Raw genomic sequence first — 20,683 nt, 5'->3', positions numbered from 1 at the left:
CCCTGCAGTTCTTTCAGACAGGAACAATTCTGGGTTAAATTTTTGACTGTGGGATGGCAACCCCAGTCCTCACTTGATACACTTTCTTTCTACTGGACATGGGTTCTACTAGTTTCCTCTCCACTTTGTAGTACATTTCCTTTAAGACTTCTCCCTTTGAGTCCTGAGAATCACCTGCAAGGTCTCTAGTACATTCTAAAGGGTCACCCTACCTTTTATCTCTCGAGGTTGCCTGTTTCCATTCTTTCTGCTGGCCTTCAGGACTTCAATCCTGTTTACCCCACCTAATACCTGATCACATGCCCTTCTTCTCCTCCCTGTCTCCTTTCCCACCCAGGTCCCTCACTCCTTACCCCATCCTGTGATTTCTTTCTTCTCTCTCCCAAATGGGATTGATACATCCTTACTTGGGTTCTTTGGCTTGTTAACCTTTATGAGTTCTGTGGATTGAATCCTGGGTATTCTGTGCTTTTTCTCTAATATCCAATTACTAGTGAGTACATACATTTTTTTTCCTTTTAGGTCTGAGTTACCTTACTCAGGATGATATTTTCCATTTCCAACCAGTTGCCTGCAAAACTCATGATGTCCTAGTTCTTAGTAGCTGAGTAGTATTCCATTGTATAAATGAACCACCTTTTCTGGTATCCGTTCTTCTGTAGTAGAACATCTGGGTTGTTTCCAGTCTGGCTGTCACAGACAAGGCCACTATAAACATAGTGGAACATGTGCTCCTGTGGCATGGTGGAGCAACTTTTCAGTTTATGCCTAAGCTAGATCTTCAAGTAAATCTATTTCTAATTTTCTGAGGGATCTCCAGATTGATTTCCAGAGTGGTTATACCAGTTTGCAATCCCACCAGCAATGGAGGAGTGCTCCTCTTTCTCCACATCCTCACCACCGTGAGGTATATCCTGAGGTTTTGATCTTAGCCGTCCTGATTGGTGTAAGTTGGAATCTCAGGGTCATTTTGATTCGCATTTCCCTGATGACTAAGGATTTTGAACAAATTGGCAACCTACAGATTGGGAAAATTTTTTCACTAACCCCACATCTGATGGAGAGCTAATATCCAATATATAAAGAACTCAAGAAGGAACTACCAAAACTCAAACAACCCAATCAAAAATTGTGGTATAGAATGAAACAGAATTCACAACAGAGGACCCTCGAATGGCTGAGAAGTACTTAAAAGAAATGTTAAAGCAAAGATTTTAAAGGATTTTTTTTCTTTTAGAAAATAGAGCAATTGTTTTCCTCTAAATCAAATGTTATGAAATGGAAGGAAATTATCTAGACAAAGAAAGGAGACCAATAGGAAAGGACAGTGGTGATGCAGGAAGGCAATGGTGTGGGAGTATATGGCACAAAACCTGATGAAGTATATTAGATACTTGTCTGAAATACACAATGAAGTCCGTCATTTTGTCCAATAATGTAAGCTAAATAGAGTAATAAACCATGTCATGCCTACTTATAGAATCCATATAACTTTTTTAAAAATGTGTCTTTCCCTTTTCCCTTTGTGTCTATGTATCTCATTTCAGAATATATTTACTCTACAAAATAATATTTCATTGCATCATTTTGTGGGTCTCCCTTGTCACAGGGGACATCGGTTGCTGACCTGTGAGGACAAAAGGAACAGGACAAAGAAAGCAGAAGCAGCACGTAGTGTTTGATCAGCCATGATAAGACGGAAACAACTTCCAATAGTCAGCTTCAGAGACAGCAAGCACTACTTTCTTGTTCTTGGGATAGGGTATACAAGGGATCTAAGAATCATGGGCGGAAAGGGCCGATTGGTCATAACACAGCACCTAATTATATGGCCAGAAAGTTAGAGTGGAATGTCTGTGCTGAGTCATGTAAGGCTTGCAGAGAGCTCAGGTTCATTCTTTAGATAAAGTCAAGCATCTTTGATCCTAGAGACACTTCCCAATTAACGTTAGGCAGAGAAAAGAAGTCCTCCATTTTGTGCCAAGCTCATAGAGCTATCTGAACATGGTGGACTGCGATCTTAATAGCAGTGTTTTCCAACACATTTTCATACATACAGATTAAGCACTTTGATCATACTGTCCCTTACTTGCTTTCTGTGGTTATAGCAGTAGACCACATCCTCGTCTAGTCATTTACATATTGCTTATGTCTGCCTTCACTCTAACTGGTCAAGTTGAGTACTGCTGAAGAAGTTTAATAATGGTCATGCTTTCTCCTGTCACATAGGTTTACATTTGCTAAAACTATACAAATTCATCTGACCCTAAACACACATGATTATGCTATCGAATTTAGTCAAACACTGTAAATATTTATGAATGTGCTAGAAAATGTTTCCAAAGTGACTTGTTTAACCTCATTATGTCAGCAGGAGTGTATCCCAGTCCTTCAGACCATCAGGACAGTTGTTTTAAACAGTGTGAACCTGGTGCTTTTCGAATATTACTAAGCTCATTTGATGAGAGGACTGATTATACATGTTTTCTGTTCTATAGACACCCCTCCCCCCATATTAAAGGACATTTTCTTCCTTTAGATTATTCAAGTAAGCAAATCATCTCTAATCCTAGGAAGTAGCCATGCATTCAATTAGGCACTTTTAAAAATCCACATGTTCCTTTAGTACTTAAATGGGAACATTTTTAATTGTTTCTGAAAATGAAATACTTGAATATCATTTTCTCTGTGTGCACATCCCTTGGGTGGATTATTCTCAGTATTGATTTGTTCTTCAGATGGTGTAGAAAGTATTCCTGCTGTTCACTCATAGCATAGGACCCTTATGAGTGATGCACCATTGTCCCAGCATCCTATACATTCCTCAATAATTTTTTTACATGCTTTGTTAGTCAAGCTGTCTTTCTGTCCATATATTCAAATGAACTGTAGAGGTTATTAACTTGCCCTTGGCAAATAGATTTATTTTTCCAAGATAAATGCTTTTATAAATTTAATGTGTGACAGTTTTATTACAAATTGTAAATAGAATGCCTGCCAGATTTTTATGATAGCTATCACTAACTCATTTGGATCCTTATTACATTTTAAGCCTTTTTGTTCAGGGATCCTTTCTCTTTATCACTAGCAAGTCTATTTGGGATGTGGTAGGTTTTAAATTTTAGTGCAGGGTTCATATAATTAGCCCTTTAAGCACTGACCAAGCTTTTGACAACTTGATTATGCTATCAAACATTAAATTTATCACCTATGATTGAAATAGTCTTTGTTCTGTTTCTCTTATAATATCTTTTCAGGCATAGAAATTGTTCCAGCAAGTGATAAACTTTGTGAATTCACTTTGGTCAAAACTTGTATTTAATTCAATTGGATTAGCAATTTCCAGTGTCTCTATAGGCTAAAAATGGGTTCATATTATAATGTCAAAATGATTTATTGATTTGTAATGTTAAAACAAATGTGGACTTGATATTTAAAATGGCGACTATATTAGGGATGCTTATTCTAAAGTCTTTACCACAATAATATCAATTTACTCACTGACCTCTGTTCCTTATATATTAAAGAAGTTCTATTATCCTCAGCCTAGTCTGAAAATTCAATAAAATTATAATCATAATGCTGTAAATCTATGACCAGAAGTTCAACAACGGCTTATTACATGCTGGTTTTAATACAGAAAATGCTATACCTCCAGAAGTATACTTACATGTCTATAATCCTAGCACTTGAAAGAAGGAGCCACACAAGTTGAAGCCAGCTAGTCTAGGAAAGAGTTCTAGTCCAGAAAGGAATAAAAGTGAGACTCTATTACATAATAACGCCATGAACTACTTGCATTTCTAATTTGAATGCACTTTTATCCTGTCTGCTGCTCCAAATATTGGCTGTGTAACTTAAAAGTAGTCTTATTTTATTATGTTTTGAAGGGTGAAAATCTAAATTTCAGGTTCTGCAGAGTATCAGCTGAGGTCTCTCTTTTTGACTCTTCGATATCTTTTCTTTTATTGTGTTACTACCTCTAGGACTTGATCAAGTTCATTTTTTTCTGCCAAGTATAAAATTAAAAGGCAATATACATCTCAAACAAATCAAGATACAAGAAGTAAAAAAGTGTTATAAGTAAAGCAATTCTCTCTCTCTCTCTCTCTCTCTCACACACACACACAAACACACACATACACACAAACACACACACACAAACACAAACACATACACTGTCACACTGAAAGACTCCCTGTGAAGCAGAGAGGAGATGGAAATTCATTTTTCTCCTTAGTGGCTGGGGTTTTAAGTGTATGGGTCACCTGGTATATGGATATTCTTCTACTAATTCTATCTTGAACAAAATTAAGTTCACACCCTCAGGTAAACATGTTTACCATGGTGTAGGACTGGACTCCATTCCCCAGTTTCCCACTCTACCACAGAGTCAAATAGAAAAGGGATGATGGGCCAACAGCTTTTTGTAAACAGTCAAGAATAGCCTCAAGCATATATGATAAGTTTGGATCAATGAATGGAAATTGTGAGACTGCTGGAACAGAAGCTCTCCAAGGCTCTTGCCTCAGGTCAGGAGAATAAGGAAGAACCAGCAAGTTTTTCCCTTTGTTATATATTTGGGGCCCTTTACTTATATTTCTGTTTCTTAGAGATCTGCCTGGTCTGCATCAGTTGTATCCCCACAGCCATTCTTAGGCTTGCTCATAATGAGAGGACTTCTAGTTTCTTCTTCAAAGGACACCAGTCCCAACAAACTTGTCTCTTATGACTTCATTTAAATGTAATTACACCATTAACCACCCAATTCTTAAATACAGTCACACTGGGATAAAACATATGGCATTTGAATTACATAGTCTGGTTCATAACATCCAGTACAATAATGTTTAGTATCATCTTATCATTCTTCAATGGAGAATTCACTAAGTACAAAGAAATTTCAAGGAAATCATCATTTTTATTATGAACTAGAGTGTATCCTTGGGTGAAAAACAACCGCACAATGGACTGAATATATAAATTAATAAAACCATGATTATAACCAGCTCATCTGTATTTCACAGACCAAACGCAAGCAGTACTTATCTGAATCTCTTGAGTGTTCATGCTGTAGTTATGTTTATTTATTGATATCTTTTTTGATAGTTTGTATTCAAACTATCAAAAGCAATAGTTACTCACAACTTCTTCCTATACTTGAAAAGCGATTCAGAATGTTAATAAGATGTTAGCTTCCATAATATGTTACTGATCTTTAACTTTCTAGTCCCACAAATGCACAGAGTAGCAACCAGAGGCGGAGTGAAGTTACATGGTAAAAGAACATCTTAGAGACCTTTCCGATGAGTTTATTCTATGACAATGAGAAAAGCGACTACTTGGAGATACAAACATCTCACAGGTGACATGAGACACTGAAACTTACCGACAAAATAATGAAAGAGATTAGAATAGTGGTTCTCAAACTGTGGGTCACAACCCCTTTTAGGGGGTTACATATCAGATATCCTGCATATCACATATTCATATTGCACTTCATAATGGTAGCAAAATTACTTTTATGGAGTAGCAACAAAATGCTTTTATGGTTAGGGATCACCGCAACATGAGATGTGTAAAGCTATATTAAAGAGTCATAGTGTTAGGAAGGTTGGAAACCATTATAGAATACCACTTCTTGAAGCTGATATGGGTCCTGATGATGATAGGTCATTAAACTTGTAGAATTACAGATGTGCTTGCTAAAGGGAACTTCAGTGTCATATATATATATATGCATACTTCACAACAGTGGACTGTTGATGGGAAGATGCAGGTCAGTTTCTTCAATAGGCGTTTCTTCTCTATGAGTAACTGCATTTCTCACCACTTTTACCCTGTTATCAGAAGCACGGCATATTTCCCTGGAATGCCCTCATTTATACACTGTAGCAAAGATAAATTATGACCTTCACTTTTGAACAATTCCCCATCCTGCAGTTAAGTGAGCATAAACTCATAATGTGCTGTGATGGAGCAACGTGGCCTTGCTCTGACGGCAATACATATACCAGCTCCTTCCTAGCTTTAATTATAAGAATTTCTATTCATTGTTCTGGAAAAAGCTTGGGAATCTACTATATCTAGTACTTACTTAAGTGCATTTTAAAGCAGCATATAATAAATGTTGAAAATTAGTAACTTAAATTATCTGTATCCTTCGAACTGTGAAGAGCAAGGATTGGGCGGGAAGAAGGAAGGAAGGGCAAGGTGAAAGAAGGCAGAGAAGGAGGGAGGGAGAGGGGAGGGAGAGAGAGAGAGAGAGAGAGAGAGAGAGAGAGAGAGAGAGAGAGAGAACAATAGCATAAACTAATTGCCTTAGATAAAACAGACTAACTGAAGGATGCTGAGCTTACATTTAAATTCTTGGGTTCTATTCTCAGACATCGTACTTATATGAAGACCTCATTCAGGGAAACTTTTTTCTTTATATTCATAGCTGGAGGCTTCTATTTTGAAATAGGGAAATAGAAATGTTAGGAGCACATCTATCAACTCCCAAGAGCTTTTGATGGTTTGGATGTGAAAATCCACTTCTAAATATTGAGCAGACTCATAACTATTACAAGTGTTACAAATGTTTCTTGTTTATTATTTATTTTGAACAGTTAGAGCAAATGGTAGGTAGCTCATTGGGCTGAATGAAGGTGTTATACATTATCTAAAGTAAGCTTACTTACCATTATGTTGATATGGGAAAGAATTGATCTTTTGAATAAAAGAAGAAAAAGCAAAGCTGAAGATGGGTGATTTAGGTGATGTGAGCAATGTGCTTGCACTATTTCTTTTAATATGTATTTCATAATAGTATGAATATATATATGAAAATATATATGAAAATAGCATGTCATGAGAGTTAAGAATGAACATGAATCTATATTAATAATTTGGAATGCATTTTATTCTTATCTCTCTCTCTACATGTTATTTCTTCATACTCTACTGTCGATTTATAAACAAAAGAATAAAACCAAAATAGAATGATCAAAACAAAGGAATAAATGTCATCACTGAAAGTCAAACACTTCTTCCTCATAGGGGTTCCAATTCCATTGTTGAAATTCCATGTTGAAAACATGTTCTTTTCTAGTTGAACATTATTCTCTGTCATTATGGGTTTAAACATGGTGACCACAGAAATGAATGGATTGGTTTGTATTGCTTACAGTAGAAGAAGGTCGCATCTTTCCTAATTTACTCAGCAGATCTGTATCCAGGTTGTATTTGCATCCCATATGTATTTGTCTGCTAAAATATGGCTGTTTCATAGTCCAAATAATGAGTACCATGCACCTTCAAGTCTTCCCTTTTCAATTCTTCAATGCCTCTTCTTATTGCCTCATTGCACATACATGCTTGCATTACAACATGAGCTCAGTCAGACTCAAGACTTCATTTCATTGTAATTAGCAACTCCATCCTTGCATATAGTGACACAATCAAACCTAAGGCACATTAACATCTAGCAGACCTCTGACTCAACTTGGTATAGAACCAGCTCTCTACACAAATGTGTCAACTTTTCTTTATTTTTAATTTTTTAATTAAAATAGATTTTTTCATATAATATATTCTAATTGCAATTTCTAATCCTCAACTCCTCCCGTATTCTTTCTACTTCCTTAGTGACCAAAATTCCAGTTGTTATTTTCCTAATTTTAAATGGCGACAGTAATTGTATAATAATCGACACACGAACCACCATGGCTTAAATTGAGCAAGCACTATGATAACAGAACATTTCTATTCTAAGTAGTGTACTTACTTCGTGATGAATATAATACTCCCCACATTTCATACAGGAGTAAAAAAAACAAACAAAAAGAGTAGCATTTGAAATGTAAATAAAAATACCCAATAAAAAATAAATACATTTTAACTTTGTCAATCAAAAACGAAAGAAAGAAAGAAAAAGAAAACCTATAGATACAGTTAAAGTCTGTTATAGAAGCAGAAATCATGGAGGCATTAGTGTTAATTTTTAAATAATGGCTTACTTTCATATAAGTTATTATTGGAAAATACAGATGAAGACTCATAATCTTTAGTTTTTTTGCCCACATACTTCATTTGCTTATTTCTACTAATTCCTTATTGTCTCTAAAACAACACAAATTTCTAATTATTTAAACACCGTGATTATTCCAAAAGTCATAGCATAGAAACTACAATCAAATGGTGTATTTAATGGTGTATTGTATATTCGGACATTACTTGAGTAGGGCAAAAAATACAGATATATAAGAATTTGATGTATTCAATTAAATCTTCCTCACATAGTAGCATAACAATTTGTACCCAAAAGTAAAGCAGTGAATAAAAGAAAACCAAATTTTTGTTTGTTTTATATATCAAAATGTTCAGAAATAGTATTATTTAAATGATGCAAGTTACATTAATTAATACCCAAGCTCTCTATATTTTAATAACCATGGCTCCAACTACATATGTAGAAAGGATGTCCTTGTCTGGCATCAATGGGAGGGGAAGCCCTGTGTCCTGTGATGGCTTGATGCCCCAGCATAGGGGAATGATAGGGTAGTGGGATGGGAGTGAGTGGGTTGGTGGGGCAGCACCCTCTGGAGACAGGAGGAGGGTTTGGAATGGAGGGTTTTCAGAGGGAAAACCAGGAAAGAGGGATAGCATTTGAAATGTAAATAACCAAAAAAGAAGTATAAAATTAAAATATATGATTCAGATTTTTTGTATTTAGAGCAAATGATTTTCAATCATCGTTCTGTACAGACGTCATGCTAGTCTCATTCAGAATAGAGGCAAAAATTTACAACAAGCACATGTTTATAAAAGGACCAGTGCGATAGGAAATACATAAGCTTCTGGGACAGAGCATTGGATGCCCCCCCTCGCTCTCCCCAGACTCCCATTCTGCCCTCATCATTTGTTAGGAACACGTTGCCTCCACTGTTAGCAGCGCCTGGATCCTCATATGCCCCGGAAAATGACTGGGACTCAGGGGAAGTAGTGAACACTTGGAAATCTGGATATGCTGCCATACACAAATCAGGTTCTCAGCATAGCTGGGCAAAGCGTGATGAATCATTCCTGGGAAAATGAATGCGGGCATGTTACATAGACTCCATGAAAAAAAATACACACGAAAGGGCAGCAGCTCCTTCTACTACTTCCTCAAAATCAGATATTCAACATGTCTGTCTCCTTATGCATTAATGATGACTTCAAAATAATTTGCTTTGGGTCTAATATTTTTCCTTTATGGAGAGGAAACTTTGGCAAGAATCTGACCAGCTCTGATGGTCCATTATTCTAATACTTCCCTGGAAGAAAACCACATGCAGAAATGTTATCCATTCAATCAAATATTAGCTCACAATTAGAGTCCATTACACTGAATGTTAATTATCCTGTGTTCTTTAAAGGCCTATTTTCTGGACATCCAGCAGGAGATTAAAAAATTGAGATTTAGCATTTTAAATACACAATAAACTTTGCATATTCCCAAATCGGAAATTGCTTTCACACAATAAAGGCCTCCTGCGAACAACTTCCAGAGGTTTCGGTTATCCTGAATTAATCATTCAAAACAGAATATCAAAAGCAGTCAGTGCTTATAGAACATAAAACATAAAAAAATCGGGGGACAAAGTATTTAATTGTTCTTAAGTGGATGTCCCCACTTTAATTAAAAATCAAACAAAATTTAGCCAACATGAAAGGGACGTTGGTATCACATAATCAACATATAAAGAGATCTTGGTAAGAACTTAAGGAGGCATATTTTTATTTCATGAGAATGAAAAGGGGGAAAATTGCTTAAAAATACAAAAGTCCAGGTTTCTCTAAAGTACTCTAATCTCTAAATTTGTTCAACATTTTTGTTTGAGATCAACATACGATTACAACATTTCTTCACTTTCTTTCCCCCATGCTCTCCCATATACCCCTCACCGCTCTCCTTCAGAGTCATGGCTTTTTTAAAACTAATTGCTATTGCAAACATATAGGCATATACCTATATATTTAGAAATATAACAAGTTCAGTCTAGTGAAAGCTACCTGCATGTACGGTTGACCTATTTGGCCCTGAAGAACCAATTTGTATGCTCTTCCCTGTGGAGGGTCAACCATCATCTTCCCAGGTTTTCTCAGTTGCCTATAGTTCTCTGTCTAGCCTGGAGGTTTTGAGGACTCCATCCAGTTTGGCACATTCATTAGTGTCAGCCTTGTTGAGCTTACATTCCGGCAGCCATGTTGGTGAGACTTTTTCAGTGTTGCTTCTGGTGCACAATCTTACCTGAATTTCCCTGATCTTCTGTCTTTTAAAATCTTCTTGACCTTACTTCCACAGCCTTGTATTTATGTCATTTGCATTCTAGGAAGATATAAATGTTCTCAGTGTGAGTTTACAATGTAAGGATACTAGCGATTAAATCTTTCTATACCATCTACAATGATAAATGGTATAACGTTTTTTTTTTTTTTCAGAACTGTCTTTCTCTTTGGGGGCATCGGGAAAAGGGGAAAAAACCAGAGCATTGTCTTGAAAATGTCCACATCAAAATTTCTGTAGAAGGTTCTTGGCAAATACAGAGACTATCTTGTTCACAACTGTAATTTCCAGTATGTTAGATTTCGCCTCCTGGGCTTATGTATATTTAACCCAATTAAACTAAAAGTTTACTTGCTTGGTCATAGTAAAAATGTCAAGTACACAAAAAAGTCCTGGTGTGGTTGGGGTTGGTAGAAACCCTGTTGATGGTCCATCTTTTCAGAATGTTGCCTAGGGCTATGCGAGACAAAAGCTTATTATTTTTGTCTGTCATACTCTAAAGGAGTGTTTTCTTATGATTTGCATGTGGAAAGAACTACAATTTTAGTGAATTTGTTTAAAACCCTTATGTATAAATTGTTCCTGTTGTATCAGTCACCTAATTTATAGCAATTAATTTTACTGATTATTAAATTATAAAGGAATTTTGAGAAGACATGCTAGTGACAATTAAGATGTGACTGTTATTTGATCTTTCAGTTGACACCAGTATTGCTTTGATGTTGGTGTTTTTTTTTGCAATCTACAGGATTTATCTTATTCCTGTTCACTAAGTAAGACACAAACATGAATGAATGCCTCACGATTCATTAAAAATTTCAAGTCTCTATGTTAAAATAGCATTAATATTAGTAAGATTAATTTTGGTAGCAACTATCACACAGTACAGCTTATAAAAAATAAAATTTCAACATATACTTCATTTAAAATTATCACAATATTTTGGTTGTTGTCATGAATAGTTGCCAAGATCTGGTATGTATTTTACACTTAGATATACTGGGATCTTTTTGTGTTATATTTTAAGGACCCAATGAATAATTGTGACTCTTAGCTCTGTGATACTAAAAATGGATTCATAAAGTTAGAATGAGCAGACATTCATTTGTCTATTTTCTCAATAGTATCCATTGTACACATACATCACCTGATAGAAGCTGTATCTGACATGTGACAGGGCACAATGATAAATAGCATAATGTTTTCTTCAGAGAACCATCTTTCTGTTTGGGGGCATCAGATAAACAGAAAAAAGCATTACAACATTGTCTGGAAAATGTCCATATCAAAAGTTCTCTAGAGGGTACTTGGCAAATATAGAAATAGTTAACTCAGGCAACTTCTAGAAAGAAATGAGTAAGAGTGATTTAATAATGTCCATGTTTTTTTTTCACATGAAACAGATGAAAATACAAAATAGAGACTATAGACATTCTCCAAAGAAATTCATACAGAAATAATGTATATGTGAAGTGAGAGTGTGTTTGCACATGTGTGTGTGCTTTTGCATATTTAAGCATACCTGTATATGTGCATAACAAAGACTGAGTGTCTGGTTTTGGCTAAGGGGTGGGTGAAGATCTGGAAGAACCATCTATACTTTTCTCCTGGCACAACTAAACTATGTAATTCCATGTGATTACTGAGATTATTATTATCCATTATATTTATATTAAAATATTTCTCAGTGACACAAGGGAGCAAAAGGCCAGCTGAAATGAAAGAAGTAGGGAGGGCTTACAATCATTTAGTAAGAAAAATAATCCAGAGTACAGTGTCTTTAAGGAGATGCATTTAAGTGCTAAGACTCAAAATATGTGCAATCAATTAAAAATATCATTAGAAATAATGGTCTTTTTGATTTGTAGAATACCATTCCATATACTAAAACATGAAAACTGTATAGTGAAAAATAAAAGCAAAACCCTAAGAGAAAATAGAATGAGATTTTATTTTGCAATCTGATATATATATATATTAATAACTTTCTAAGTACAGCTAAAACCATATTTTTTGTGTAATGAATGTTCAATACCCTCAACCTCATCAATATAAAATGTTATCATTCACAGTGATTGACATTCAGTGGCATAGTTTTATGCAGCCATTTTTTCATACTCAATAATGGTGACTATGTGATCAAAATAAAGCTACTCTTACTGTCGTTAAGAGGTAAAATAAAAATGTAATGCAATAAAAATTTCATTGTAATTAATAGTAAAGTTAAATTTTATGGTTTAATAAAATCTGTCACAGCAAGTGTATAATTGAATAGGAAAAATAGAAATAAAATAGAGTTGAACTTAAAAATGAGGGACACATTATTATTGGTTTGAGAAACATATAAAGTTCAAATTCTAAAAGTATCATTTGTAAGAAGGGGAGTTCTAGTATTTCTGTAGCAGCATTCATAACCTTGCTCATGTGTGTGTGTGTGTGTGTGTGTGTGTGTGTGTGTGTGTGTGTGTAATTATGAAAAGAATTCAATAAAATTTCCACTCAAATCAATATTCTCAGCTTTTCTTAAAGCATTATATTTGATTTTATAGTGTCCTGTCAGTTGACCAGGGTAGACAAAAGTGTTGGAAAACTCATCCATGCCTGCCCCTCTTCCAAAGGCACAGAAAAGAATGAGAAAAGTCTAAGGGTGTTCCAGCATTCATTTTGGAAACATTTGCTCTGAATTGGAAGTTAGAAAGCCTCTGGAAAGTGTCATGATTCTGTGATGATGGATCTAAACAAGGAGACACATGGGTGTGTCAGAAAAAGACATCATTCTGCACTCACAGTTTAGACACTATGAGATAACAGGCAGGGCAGCAGACAGATGTGAGGCTCGAGAAATAGAAGGAAAAACACAAATTTCTGTGGAAAGGAGCAAGCCTTGTAATCATCCACCTATCTGGACACACTGGCTGAGCTTCCAACTTTAGGATCCTCACTCTAAGGTGCTACCCAACTTCTATACACAGCCAGGGAGGCTATGGGAATATTGTAAGATACCTTTGGATGATATTGTAGGATACATTGTGCAATATTGTGTTGCATTCCTTGGTGATATTGTGAGTTATTCTTGAGTTCTGAAGTTACTTAAGACACAGAAAAGCTTCCCCAATTTTTATTAATATTTTTGTATCTTCTTCCACTGGATTACAAATATGAATATTTTAGAACATATGCATATATATGCATGACATATATAGATAAGTATACAATGTATAAATATGAGTGCATAAGTTAGAGGCAGAAAGACAGGAATGCACACAAAAGTATCCCTTAAGTACTCACCAAAATGAACATGAGGGAAGATTTGAGAAGACACTGAACTTGTGTAGGTCTCTTACCCAAATATAGATTTGATATTTACTTCAAGCATTCACTTCTTGGATCAAATTTCTGAAGGATATCTTCAAATGTTTCCACATACCAACATCTTTTACTCAAACTTTGTTAATGCAATAGGTCTCTATTTTTCATGAAAATTCAACTTCCTACACTGCGGAAAGGGAGAAGACCAAGATAAAAACTAACCAAATTGGTTATTATGTCTCAAATTGACCTGAAATTCACACAAATTGATAACTGGCAAAGGCAAATTACTTTCATGGATTCTGTTCAAGGAACTTTACTTGAAGGAAAAATTGGCATGTATTTATTGATACTTAAGCCTAATTTTTTACTGAGAATAAAAACTTTCTTTGTATACATTCGTTTGCTTTATGTACTGAACAACAAAGCAAAGGAAACAGTTACTCCATGAGCATTCTGCAATCTGCATCCAGGGAAACTAAGTAAGGACAACAAGCCAATCGTAAGAGTTTTTTCACTCACACTATTACAGCTATCTGTAACATACCAGATTTGAACTCTGGTACTTGAGAGGGCAAGAAGGTTTTCTTTCTATATAAAAATGAAATAAATAATTGCACACGTATAAAGAAGCAAACAAAACCACCATCACCAATTTACATTTAAGGAATGATACAAGTTTTTACAAATTCCTTCGTCTAGAAATTGTCAGTGATTTACATGACACTCAAAAGATGCCCTCCACATGCTATTCTCACATTGAAACCCAGATGTAGGATTCAGTGTGTGTGTGTGTGTGTGTGTGTGTGTGTGTGTGTGTGTGTGTGTGCAAGTGTGCAAGTGTGCACGCGCATGCAAAAACACACATCCATTATGTTCTTGACATTGCTGTAAGAAAGATCAGAAGTCTACATTGGAAAATATTTCTCAGGACACCTTCTCCCTTGTGTTTGAGATAATGATGTCTCTGACCTGGAATTCACCCACTCAGTTTGACTAACTGCCCATGGAGCTCTCGGGATCTGCCCACGTCTGCCTCACCAGCGATCGGATTAGAGATCATATGACCAATAATTTGTGGGCTCTGGAATTTTAACTCATGTCCTCATATTTGCATAATACTTAGCACAGAGCTATCCTTCAGCTCCCAGGACTCATTTTAAACATATCTGTTTATCATTTGACTTTGAGAACTCTGCAATGTTTGAGCTTAATCACAAACTGTTTTTTTTTAACTAGGGATAAAAGCATGAGTTTAGGTATTGAATAGACACTCTACCATTGAGCTATCTACCACCCTCTTTTTGTTGTTTTCTTGTAGGATTGTACTGAGTTTTCTAGAATAGACTATAAGTCATTTCAGCACAGCTTGGATTTAGGATCCACCTTCCTTATGAAGCCTGAGATTTTATGGTTGTATTATCAGGCTTATATTGACACCAGATTTTAATATGTCATTTTTGGCAGTGCCTTAGTTATCTAATATCTCTAAGTCACTGGTCCACATCACTACTAACACAGCTTCAAGAATGGCCCATGTTATGGAGCTGTAAAACCAACAATACCAACCAACCAGAACTCCCAGGGACTAAACCATTACCCAAAGAGTACACATGGACTAACCCATGGCTCCAGCTACATATGTAGCAGAGGATGGCCTTGTTGGGCACCAGTGGGAAGAGAAACCCTTGGTCCTGCCAAGGCTGCACACACCCCGACCCCCAGTGTAGGGGAATGTCAGGGTGGGGAGGAGGGAAGGGATGGATGGATGGTGGGGGAACACCCTCATAGAAGAAGTGGGAGGGGGATGTGTTAGGGGGGTTTATGGATGTGAAACTGGGAAAAGGAATAGCATTTGAAATGTAAATAAATAAAAATCCAATTAAAAAAACAAATAAGTAGGTAAATAAAAATGTAAAGAGAGAGAGAGAGAGAGAGAGAGAGAGAGAGAACCAACTTGATCCCAAGCCTGATGACCTGAGTTCAAGTCCTGGAAAGCAAAAGGTAAATGCGATGATGGTATTCATCCCTAATCCCCATTCTTCTACTACAATAGGGTGTGCAAAGACAGGAAGATTGGTTGGTCTGCATAGCCATAGAGACTGAAGTACACAGGACAGCCAAAAGGGGGAGCTAATGCCCCCCTCCTGCCCGATACTCTTCAGCATGTATACACATATGTACAAAACTAGCTAGTATAGCTGGTGAGCTCTCTCTGTCTCTGTCTCTCTGTCTCTCTGTCTCTGTCTCTCTCTCATACACACACACACACACATACACACACACACACACACACACACACTCCCACACTTGTGCAACACAATTAATCATTTTTTCTCAAAAAGAGAATTCCCCTCAGTTACATTTGTACTGCCTTCATGGTGCACAAGCTCCTTGCTTGCTATGTAACAGAATGTTGTAGAATGAGGCCAGGTCCCTAAGATGCATGGCTTCTTTCTATCAAAGTTGGCATCTTCTTGTTTATGAATGGGAAAATTCAGGTGGCCATAGAATGTTTTCTTTATATGATTTGATGGATTACATTTTCCTGATTAATGATGAAATGTTGTCCCTCCCAGTTCTAGGAGTGCTAGAAAGGGATGCTCCAGCCCCCTTTCTATCATATTATAGGCTCTCCTTGATAAAACAGTTCCTGGAGAGACATAAAAGGAAAAGGAAAGGTTTTATTTAAAAATATATTGGAAGGAGGGTAGTGGTTTGGACAGATTCAGATGAAGACAGCAACAGGGAGATAATGCTGCTTCTTTTATTGTATTCTATTATGTATTTATGGATGTGTTGGTCACGTTAAAATTATTTGACTATGAGTGGTGATTAGGACATATGTAATTCAATTGCCAGGAAGGAGGTATTCAAATATGTTCTATAGATCTTTCAAACTTAGAGAACATTCCATTTAAAACACTTGCCTTTAACAGTCAATTGACCCTAGTGAAAGACCACAGAGTATATATTTTCTTGAAATTTTAGGAAATTTAACAGACCCTGGGGCTCTCTGGCTAAAAATGATTTTGAAGGTTCCTAAGTGCTGAATTCTTCCACTTTGGTGGGGAAAGAACAAATAGTTGCTCAAGTTAAGAACAAGAGAGAAAAGAATAAGTTAAAGAGGTCTGGCCATAGCATTTGACCCTTGATGTTCTTTCCAGCAGTCAGACAAGCATTTCTCACCACTGCTACTCAGATTTCTATGCACCTTAGATGACACGTGACTGTATGCACTGATAGATTCTGTAGGAGGAAATTGAGCGTGAATGCACGAGACTGAGTGTTAAGCTTTAAATGGAACATCATCGTTCCCACCTCCTCTCCAATTGCAAGGCTCAGGAAATGACACAGGTAAAGAGAGGGAAAGAATCGAAGAGCTGAGGGGTGTGCATGTGTGCTGTGAAGTGCATAGCCTGATTTCTACACTCAGGAACTCAAAGAAACTGTGGTGACTTAGAGAAGGTTGAACCAGCTGAAATTCCAGCATAAACGTGGGAGGTTCTTTATAGGTGCCACTCTGTACTCTGGAGCTATGGGCAGCTGATGGCTATTGGAGGAGAGGGACATTGTTTGGGGAGCTATGCTTTCTGCTAACCTCTGGTATGTTTTCCATGTTCCTGATGATGGTCCCTATCTACATTCATATGGGTAGAAGAAATTGGACTTACACAGGTAACGTAAACTTAGGGGAGAATAATTGCTAGTGGAACACATAGGAGAGATTGAAGTGATTTTAATAGGAAAAAGGTAAATATTGTCACATTTCATGTACATGTATGAAATTCTCAAAAATAAGGAAGACTCCATCTAATGAAAGAGAAGGGATTGGTAGCACATACCTTTAATCTGAACACGCAGGGGAAGAGGCAGCTGATCATTGTGAGTGCCACGCCAGTCAGGGCAGGGTCTTAACTGACTAACAAACAGATTACTGTTTCAACTGAAGCCCTAACTCTGAATAGAAAATTCTCCCTGTTGTTTTGCGAGATGGTCCATTCTAAGTTATCAGTTTCCTTTTCAGGAAAAGATTCATTTCTCAAAAATCATAACTTATTTCTGAAACACCTGGCACTTAGATTTCCTTTCAGTTTCTCCCTTCAGCACCTAGATACAACTCTTATTTATCAAGTAAGTAGCTATTTGAAAAGATGTCATTTTCTGCTATCAATCTAGTACAAACATTTAATTACATGTTTAAGCTCCATATGACTCTTTTCTTAAACTCTGTGCCTATGAGGGTATACTAAAAGAGCTTTTATAAAGAGATGTTTGACCAGAATCTTTAAAGCCACTGTCATCTTTGGATAACACATGCACTTCTGTGTATGTAGATGATCAGAAACATCAACAAAATTTCTCAGGCAAGAATATTTAGGTGTGTTATAACCAGGCTTTGTGCACACATAGCACATGCTTACGTGGTGCGTGTGTGTGTGTGTGTGTGTGTGTGTGTGTGTGTGTGTGTGTGTGAGAGAGAGAGAGAGAGAGAGAGAGAGAGAGAGAGAGAGAGAGCGCATGGACACGCATGCATGCAGCTAAAATGAACTATGGCTATCCAAATTCTTGAACACCCTAGACTCACTAAAAACTTACAAAAAAATGTTGAAATATTTACGGAGGATTCTACTGGCCTAATTAATCAGGAAAAGACTATGAGGGTCAATAATTATAATTAAAATTATAATTTAAACACGGCTCTTCATGCATATTTGGCATTTTATAGGTAAAATAAAATAACCAATTTTATAGCAGGTTTCCAAATTTCATTTTGAAAAATTCCTATTTTTTCAAAAAGTACAGGCACAAAATTTAGTTTTACAGTTAGAAATGTTGCTTTTTATTTTAAAAATGTTTTAATACTTTTATTATATAACCCCAGATTTATTTACGAGTGATAGAGTCAGAATACTCGTCTCTAAGTTTCCTGTTTGCTCTGAAATTTGACTTTCCTGATATGACTTTACTTACATTACTCCTCTTTGCTGAAATATCAGACAATTCCTGATGTTCCAGACTGTATTTATGTTTATTGCTCAGGGTTCAGATGTAAGTAATAGTCTTTGTTTGTTCACAAAAAAAATTTCAGAAAGTTCTCTCGTTCATGGCATATTTTGACAACCACTTTGTTTTTGTACCAAACACGGTTTATTAACAACGAGGAGAATATACAAAATGTTTTTGATGGTCAGAAAAACATGATTTTTAGGCTGACACAATAATTCTACAATTTAATATTCTTTGGTATTGGTCTTTCCAGAGCTCATCCAAGACCAAAGCCCTAGAGGATACTCAATGAATATTTAATTAAGTGGACTCTTATAAAGCTCTTCCAGCCAAACTGTAAAGTCACATGATACAATGAACTATTGTGGAGTGGCTCTGGCACCTTTGCCATTATTTTGTATTTAATTTATTATATTTATTAGTAAATAACTATTAAATTGTTCATCCATGATTTACCGGTTCTTCGTCACTGTTTTGAAAGTAGTTGTGGCATATTGATTAGAGATCATTTGCATACACAGGAACCATAAACGCCTCTGACATATTACTAACCTGTGGGGTTCATTCACAAGTGTGCAACCAACATGCTCTGTGTTTTCTACTGATAATTACAGCCATAGAGCTGTGTCTTCACTCTTGGAAATACGTGTTTTCCATTTAACTTGCCAGTTCTGAACACAGAAATGTATTGTTAAATGATTGTATTCAGTTTTTGAGAGTGGTCAAGGTGGTGACCGATTTACTTGAGACTCACACCAACCTTGCCAGAATTCCTCTCAATGAAATTCGGTGATACAATGCTATGGGCCTTTTTGTATTTTCTGACTTTTAAAGATCAACTACTTACTCCAAGTGTGTGACGTTTATAGAAGTAAGGGGTTTGAATTTGATTGACTTTTTATGGTTATCGCTCTACGTATTTTACCCACTAGGATTCTAAATCCCTATAACTCCTAAATTGTGTTAACTCTTGCATATAAAACAATGTTTGATAAAAGTTAGAAACCAAAGTTCCTAGGGGCTAAACCACCAACCAATGAGTATGCATCGTGGGACCCATGACTCCAACCACATAAGTAACAGAGGATGGAATTGTCCAGCATCTACAGGAGGAGAAGCCCTTGGTCGTGTGATGGTTCCTTTCCCCAATGTAGAGTAATGCTTGGGCATTGAGGTTGCAGTGGGTAGGTGGGAGTAGGAGGATCCTCATAAAAGCAGGGGGAGAGAGAAGATAGTATGGGAGAGGGGGCAAACAATAACTTTTGAAATGTAAATACATAAAATATCCAAGAAAAACATTTAAAAAATAAAGTCAGAAACACCTTTAACATTGTACTTAATATCCGATTATGAGCCTGCCTAGGTGAGCGATGACCCTTGCTGAGTTTGAAACCCCACATTAAGTTACTGACACTTCCCGCCATAGCTGGGAAAATTCACAATGCATATGACTTCATGTCTCTAGTGTCAGACCGTTTCTGTGTTTTGCAGCAAAATTTTTTCCATCTTTATTAAATTAGGTATTTCTTTTTTTTCAGCTTTATTAAATTGGGTATTTCTTATTTACATTTCAAATGTTATTCCCTTTCCCGGTTTCCAGGCCAACATCCCCCTAACCCTTCCCCCTCCCCTTCTATATGGGGGTTCCCCTCCCAATCCTCCCCCCATTGCCGCCCTCCCCACAACAATCCCGTTCACTGGGCATCCAGCCTTGGCAGGACCAAGGACTTCCCCTTCCATTGGTGCTCTTACTAGGATATTCATTGCTACCTATGAGGTCAGAGTCCAGGGTCAGTCCATGTATAGTCTTTAGGTAGTGGCTTAGTCCCTGGAAGCTCTGGTTGCTTGGCATTGTTGTTCATATGGGGTCTCGAGCCCCTTCAGCTCTTTCAGTCCTTTCTCTGATTCCTTCAACGGGGGTTCTATTCTCAGTTCAGTGGTTTGCTGCTGGCATTCGCCTCTGTGTTTGCTGTATTCTGGCTGTGTCTCTCAGGAGCGATCTACATCAGGTTCCTTTCAGCCTGCACTTGTTTGCTTCATCCATCTTATCTA

The 20,683-nt window shown here is 36.6% G+C and overlaps 1 protein-coding gene across 1 annotated transcript in view; it reads left to right on the top strand.

Annotated features, from left to right (window-relative positions):
• Positions 1 to 20,683, top strand: part of Robo2 (roundabout guidance receptor 2) — a 1,567,832-nt gene that overhangs the window by 335,848 nt on the left and 1,211,301 nt on the right. The gene's annotated exons all lie outside the window — the stretch shown is intronic.

This window comes from Rattus norvegicus, chromosome 11, assembly GCF_036323735.1.
Source record: "Rattus norvegicus strain BN/NHsdMcwi chromosome 11, GRCr8, whole genome shotgun sequence".
NCBI classification, from domain to species: domain Eukaryota; kingdom Metazoa; phylum Chordata; class Mammalia; order Rodentia; family Muridae; genus Rattus; species Rattus norvegicus.
This window is presented reverse-complemented; position numbering and strand designations above follow the sequence as displayed.